General features: G+C 40.8%; 1 long non-coding RNA gene across 1 annotated transcript in view; it reads right to left on the bottom strand.

Annotated features, from left to right (window-relative positions):
• Positions 1 to 1,065: 1,065 nt before the first annotated feature.
• LOC149128397 (uncharacterized) overlaps positions 1,066 to 7,457 on the bottom strand; it is a 111,118-nt gene continuing 104,726 nt past the window's right edge. Inside the window, exons 3-4 of the long non-coding RNA XR_016218651.1 lie at positions 7,025 to 7,213; positions 1,066 to 2,726 (exon numbers count right to left, since the gene is read on the bottom strand). This is a non-coding gene — a long non-coding RNA (uncharacterized LOC149128397). The remainder of the gene's footprint in view (positions 2,727 to 7,024; positions 7,214 to 7,457) is intronic.

The following is a 7,457-nucleotide window of genomic DNA, read 5'->3' as shown; positions in this document are numbered from 1 at the left end:
AGCAGAGAGCTGGCCTGGAAGAGGGGCAACCGGGACAGAATCCGGCGCCCCGACTGGGACTAGAACCCGGTGTGCCGGCGCCGCTAGGCGGAGGATAGTTTTTTTAGTTTTTAACAAATTCAATATAGTTCATAGATACAATTGTAGCAGTATAATGATATTCCCCTCTTTCTTGGCTCCCTACCTTCCTCTCTTTCCCTTCCACACTTCTTCTTTCTCCCCCTTTCTTTCTTTCTTTCTTTCTTTCGTTCTTTCTTTCTTTCTTCCTTTCTTTCTTATTTTGGTTTTGGGATAATATATTCTTAATTTATATTACAGCCAAGGGTTTAATGCCCCACTAAATAAAATGCTTAGCAAATAAAAAGCAAAAGACCCTAGTTTAGTGAGAATATAGGCAAGGGATATAAACAATAGTTGGAAAAATGACCATTTCACCCACATATAGTAAATTTTAAAGTAATCACAGATCGTTAAAACTATAGCAATATAACATGATTAACCACTAGTTTGACAAAAGTATAAAACAAAGACTGACAAAACTACATTTGCAACAATTCTGATACACAGAGACATTTAGTTCTCTTTTTTTCTCTTTTTCTTTTAGCTCTCATATCTAAGGGAGAATATGTGGTATTTGTCTTTGTGTGTCCAACTTATTTCATTCAACATTATGTCCTCCAATTGCATCCATTATTGCAAATGGTAGAACTTCATTTTTTATAGCTGAATAATATTCCATTGTGTACTTATACGTATGCCACATTTTCTTTATCCATTCATCCATATTTGGCTATTGTGAATAGTGCTACTAGGAACCTCTTTGATACAACACGCTCATGTCTTTTGCATATATAGCCAGAAGTGGGATCGCTGGATCATATGGCAAGTGTATTTCCAGTTTTCTAAGAAATCTCTATACTGTTTTCCAAAGTGGCTGCATTAATTTACATTCCTATCAACAGTGTATCTGTATTTCCCTTTCTCCACACACATGTTGGCATTTTTAACTCTCTGTCTTTAATATTTTTGCTGTTCTGACAGGAGCGAGGTGATGCTTCCTGGTGATTTTGATTTGTATTTCTCTGCTGGCTAGAGATATTGAGCATTATTTCATATATTTGTAGGCCATTTGTATTTCTTTCGAGAACTGTCTATTGAGGTCTTTCTTTATGCTAATAACTAACAATCTAAGAAGGAAAAAAAGCAGTTCTATTTGCAATAGTATTTAAAAAATAAAGTACTTAGAAATTAACTTAATAAAGGAGGTAAAACATTTATACAGTGATGTTTTTTAAAGATTTATTTATTTACTTAAAAGGCAGAGTTAGAGAGAGAGAGATATCTTCCATCTGCTGGTTCACTCCTCATATGGCTACAGTGGCCAGAGCTGGCCAACCTGAAGCCAAGAGCCAATAGCTTCATCCGACTCCCACTTGCATGGAAGGGATCCAAGCACTTGGGCCTATCAAAATCCCAACAGTATTTTCTGCAGAAATAGAAAACTCCATCCCATAATTCATATGTAATCTCTAAGTGTCCTCAATAGCTAAAACAATCTTGGAAAAAAGAGAACAAAGTTAGAAAATTTTTGATTTCAAAACTTATTACAGAGCTATGAAAATCAACACAACATGGTAGTAGCTTGAATACAGATATATAGAACAATGGAATAAGCTAAAGAGCCTGGAAACAATTTCTTACTTATATGGTGAAATGACTTTTGACAATGATGCCAAGACCATTTTTTTTCCCCTTCCCTGCCCTGCCCTGTCCTTCCCTTCCCTTCCCTTTTTGCCAAGACCATTTCAATGAGGAAAATATGGTCTTTCAAACAGTCCTGGGAAAACTTGATACACGTGTGTGCGCATGTATACACACACAAGGAGAGCAGAACAGAAAAAAAAAAAAAAAAAAAGAGGACTGGGGCCAGCACTGTGTCAAAGCAGGTAAAGCCATTGCCTCCAGTGCCAGCATCCTATATGGGCAATTGTTCAAGTCCTGGCTGCTTCACTTCCAAACCAGCTCTCTGCTAATGCACCTGGGAAAGTAGCAGAAGATAGCTAAAATACTTGGGGCCCTGCAACCACAGGGGAGACCCAAAAGAAGCTCCTGGCTCCTGGCTTCAGATCAACCCGGCTATGGCTATTGCTGCCACTTGGGGAGTGAACCAGCAGATGGAAGGTCTCTTTCTCTCTATACCTCTGCCTCTCTGTGACTGTGCCTTTCAATAAATAAACAAATAAATAAATAAATCTTTAATTTTTTTAAAGAAGTAACCTTACCTACACCCATACAAAAATTAGCTCAAAATTGACCAAACACCTGAACCCAAGAGCTAAAACCATAAAACTTTGCAAAAAACAGGGAAACATAGAATGTCCTGTTTGGCAATGATTTCTTGGAAATGACATCAAAGTATAAGCAGCAAAAGGAAATGACAGATAAGTTGGACTTCATCAAAATTAAAAACATTGTTCATAAGAGGACATCATCAATACAGCAAAAATGCAATTCAAAGAATGGAAGAAAATACTGGCAAATGATATACTCATCTGATGTCTTAGTGCAGGCTGCAAACTACCGTAGACTGGATGACTTAAAGTTCAGACATTTATTTCTCACGGTTCTGAAGGCCAGAAGTCCTACAGCAGAGCTCCAGCACAGTCAAGTTCTTAACGAGAGCCCTCTCTTCCACATTGTGTCCTCACGTGGCATTTCCTTGGTGCCTGCACAAAGAAAAAGAGATCATGTATCTCTTCCACATTTTGAGAAAGAAATTAATTAGTAATTTATTTTATTTATTTGAAAGACAGAGAGAGAGAGACATAAAGCTCCCATCTGCTGGTTCACTCCCCAAATGCCTGTAACAGCAAAGGCAGGGTTAGGCTGAAGTCAGGACTTGGAAAGTCAATCTGGGTTTCCATCATGGGTGGCAGGGCCCATGTATTGAGCCATCAACTGCTGCCTCCTAGGGTGCACATTAGCAGAGAGCTGGAATTAGAAGCTGAGCTGGGACTCAAACACAGACAGGTACTTCGATATGGGACGTCGGTGTCCTAAGTATCACCTTAACTGCTAGGCCACATGATTGCCCTTCTTCCACTTTTTATAAGGATGTTAATCCTATTACAGAAGCTTCATCCTTACATCCTAATCTAACTCTGACTACCTTCCATAGCCCACTTCCAAATACCATCAAATTGAGGATTAAGGTTTCAATACAGGAATTTTGAGGGACACAGACATTCACTCTATAGCATCTGATGAGAGACTGATATCCAGAAAGTATGAAGAAGGAAACAGTTGTTGCACAATTCAACAACAAAGACAACCCAGTAAAAAATTAGGTAAAGATCTGAATAGACATTTCTCCAAATAAGATGTATAAATGGCCAATAAACACATGAAAATATGCTCAACATCAGTAGTCATTAGGGAAATACAAACCCAAACCAAAATGAAATAGCACTTTGAACCAATTAAAATGGCCATTATTTAAAAAAAAAACCAACTGAAAAACAGAAAATAACAAATAGTGATGAGGATGTGGAGAAATTGGAACCCCATGTACTACTGATGAAAATATAAAATTGTGTACCTGCTGTAGAAGACAATGTAATGGTTCCTTAAAAAAAAAAAAAAAAAAAAAAAAAAAAAAAAAAAAAAAAAACCATTCAATTAGTGATCCAGAAATTCCACTTCTGGATATATAACAAAAGAACTGAAAGCAGGAATTTGAAAAGTTGTTTGCATATCCATGTTCATAGTAGTGTTATCTTAAAGGTGGAAGCAAGTATCCACTGGCAATTGAATAGATAAAGTGTAGTACTCTACCTGATGGTTTACTCCACTATTGGCCGCAACGGCTGGAGCTGCACCTATCCGAAGCCAGGAGCCAGGGGCTTCTTCCTGGTCTCCCATGTGGGTGCAGGGGCCCAAGGACTTGGGCCATATTGTACTGCTTTCCCAGGCCATAGCAGAGAGCTGGATGGGAAGAGGAGCAGCCAGGACTAGAACCGGCGCCCATATGGGATGCTGGCGCTTCAGGCCAGGGAGTTAACCCACTGCGCCACAGTGCTAGGCCCCAATAAAGTGTGATACTCTAGTTACCCTTCCCCCACTTACCCTCAGTTTCAGTTACGTGCAGTCATCCACAATCTGAAAATATGTTTTTCTTAGGACTTATTTTATTTATTTAAAAGGTAGAGTTATAGAGCGAGTGAGCAAGTGAGCGAGTGAGAGAGACATCTTCCTCTGCTGGTTCATTCCCCAAATGGCCACAATGGTTGGAGCTGGGCCAGCCTGAAGCCAGAAGCATGGAATGCCATACAGGTCTCATGTGTGGGTGGCAGGTCTCACCTGGGCTATCACCTGATATTTTCTCATATGCATTAGCAGAGAGCTGGATCAGAAGTAGAATAGCTGCATTTTGAATTGGCCCCCATATGGGATGCTGGGCAGCAGCTTAACCAGCGATAGTGGAAGAAGCTTAACCCCCAACCATCATAGTGGCCCCCATAGTCTGAAAATATAAAATGAGAACTTGTAGTAAAAAAGATTCCTAAGTTTTAAATTGTGTGCCATTCTGATTAGCATGAAGGAACCTCATGCTATCCCACACCATCCTAACTGGGACATGAATCACCCTTTCATCTAGCATTATCCATATTCTCCTGTGTACACTGCTCACTTGCTAATCACTGTCTAGCCATATGGACTCTCAGATTGACTATCTGTGCATGTGTACCTGGCCCCTCTGTGAAATCAAGATCTGTTTCTTACTAAGTTTCCAGTGGCCTCTCCTTGCTGAGTTAGCTTCCCTTGCCTCTAAGTGATACAGTTTATGCCCTCAGTCTCCGTCACATGGCCTGAGATATCCACTGCCCATGCCCTTGCTGCTGAAGTGTTTCACTCATGCTATTGTAAACCCATGCCAGAACCATCGGCCTTTGACTTAGTGTCTCTGACACAGGGACACCAGGGGGCAAACTGAATAAACCCTCTCTCTGCCTGACCAGGCCTCTCAACTCAATTATGTTGCAGCTTCTCTTCTTGAATGGAGCCATGGAGAACAGTAATTCCCTTCTATTTCCAAACAGGGACCAGGGCAACAACTCTTCTTTGAGTTGATCCTAAATTATTCTACGTCTCTCTGTCTTAAAGAAAATCCATCCCCTTTCTTCTCCTCTTCTCTCATTGCTTCAGTCTTTCTTCCTCTTCTAACAAGCCTCCTTCTCACATTTAGGTCACCAGTAGTAGGATTTTGCTTCCATTTCTCTATGTCATAGTATCATACTACTGGGCAGCACACACACTCACACTAGCTAGTCATGGTCAGTGGAAGGATTATCTTGTAATTGTATAGGAGGAACACCATGGTCTAATTCTTCAGATGTAACCTGTGATATGTTAAATACAAGCTAAATGAATTTGCAATGCTCATTCTCTTGCAAAGCCAGGCTTCCTTCCTATAATATCTCAGCTTGACATTCAAATTGCTGGATTTTACTTGTTTCTTCTTTTTTGTAATCCTTCCACAACAAATCCCAGCCTGTCTCAAGGAGATGATGTTTAGGTGCTATTACATAGAGAATGTCAAACATCCAGAAATGCAATAAACAGATGCACACTAATGTCATGTCAAAAAATATTACTCTTGCATTTGTATCTTGCTTCAAAGGTCTCTCTTCCAGTTCTACCATTCAATTCACTTCAAATACTCTGCATCTGGGTATTGGCACTAACTAACCTCCAGATGATCCATCCTTCACATGGTAACCAGAGCGGTCACTTAGAAGCAGCAGGTCACATCATGTGCCCACTTAAAACCCTCTGATGACTTTGCACTCCAATTAGAGTAAAATCCAAACTTCCAACCATTCCCAAAGAAGCCTGGGAGGAAGCGACCTCTGACCATCTCTCCTCTCTTCCCTTTCCTCCCCCTTTTCTACTCTCCAGTGCCTGCCTTCTCTCTGCTCCTAAACATGCCAAGTTCATTAAGGTCTTTGCACTTGCCATATCTTGCCTGGAATGCTTTATCCCTAGGTCTTCGCATAGCTAATCTTTGCTACTTGACTTTCAACTCAAATGTCATATAACCTGACTTTCCAATCTAGCATATCTAGCCCCTACCCTAACACACACACACACACACACAAAACACTAGCTCTATCCTATATCTCTGTTTATTTTCCTTAGTGAATTGGTCACTATAGTATTTATTTGCTCACTGGCTTTCTTAAAATAGAGGCTGGCACACAGGAAGCCTTCACTGAATATTTATCAAATTAATCATTCTGTAGGCATTTACCTTTTTAGAGACTTTCATTGGAACATAATTCTAAAACTAACCATGTATTAGTTAACATTATAAAACTGTGATTTTGAAGCCTACCTTAAAAGTTCAAGATCTCTTAATAAGATCATGTGTTTAGATTGTCTACTATGTATCTGGCACAATGTCAATATTTGATACAAAATTATAGAGAGTTGAGTGCAGATGTACCCAATACCTATAGGTGCCTGCCATAGATGATAGGGCTAGTCCCACACCTAGACAGATCTGGTTATCAAGGCACTGAAAGTGGCAGTCAAGAACAGAACCCAGACCGGCGCCGTGGCTCACTTGGCTAATTCTCCACCTGCGGTGCTGGCACCCCGGGTTCTAGTCCCGGTTGGGGCGCCGGGTTCTGTCCTGGTTAGTTGCTCCTCTTCCAGGCCAGCTCTCTGCTGTGGCCTGCAAGTGCAGTGGAGGATGGCCCAAGTGCTCGGGCCCTGCACCTACATGGGAGACCAGGAGGAAGCACCTGGCTCCTGGCTTCAGATCGGCGCAGCGCTCAGCCGCAACCTGCCGGCCATAGCGGCCATTTGGGGGGTGAACCAACGGAAAGATAGACCTTTCTCTCTGTCTCTCTCTCACTGTCTAACTCTGCCTATCAAAAACAAACAAACAAACAAACAAACAAACAAAAAAAAACAGAACCCAAGTCAGGGGCTCTTCCCAATATCTCCCTATGCTCCTTACCTCATCTTCCAGGCTGTGGCACTTGCAGGCTAAGTCATCAGTGCGACTCACAACAGGGAGCTATGGAGGCTCAGAGACATCCTTTCAGGAAGGTACAGAGCTGTGTGATATTTTTTGACAGCTGTAGACTTCATTTCATATGGAATTCTTTCTTTTGCCATGAATCCCCTCAGTCAGTCCTTAAATGATCTGAAATACAAGAGAGGAATTAACTATTTAAGTGTGTAGGAACTATGAGGGCTTAACCAGCAATGAACAGTATCATGTCTCTTTGAGCCAGTTACCATGCAGATTTCTCTTGGTTTGTCCATGACAAATTCCATCCACCTTACAATTGTCTTATGATTCCACTTAATTCCAAGTTATTAATTTCTAGAACCAATGAAAAGCATTTAAGTTTTCTTCCACTTTAGTTTCCTATGGCTTACCTATG

Source organism: Oryctolagus cuniculus, chromosome 1 (genome assembly GCF_051225735.1).
Source record: "Oryctolagus cuniculus isolate XC-2025 breed Fujian yellow rabbit chromosome 1, ASM5122573v1, whole genome shotgun sequence".
In the NCBI taxonomy this organism is placed as follows: domain Eukaryota; kingdom Metazoa; phylum Chordata; class Mammalia; order Lagomorpha; family Leporidae; genus Oryctolagus; species Oryctolagus cuniculus.
This window is presented reverse-complemented; position numbering and strand designations above follow the sequence as displayed.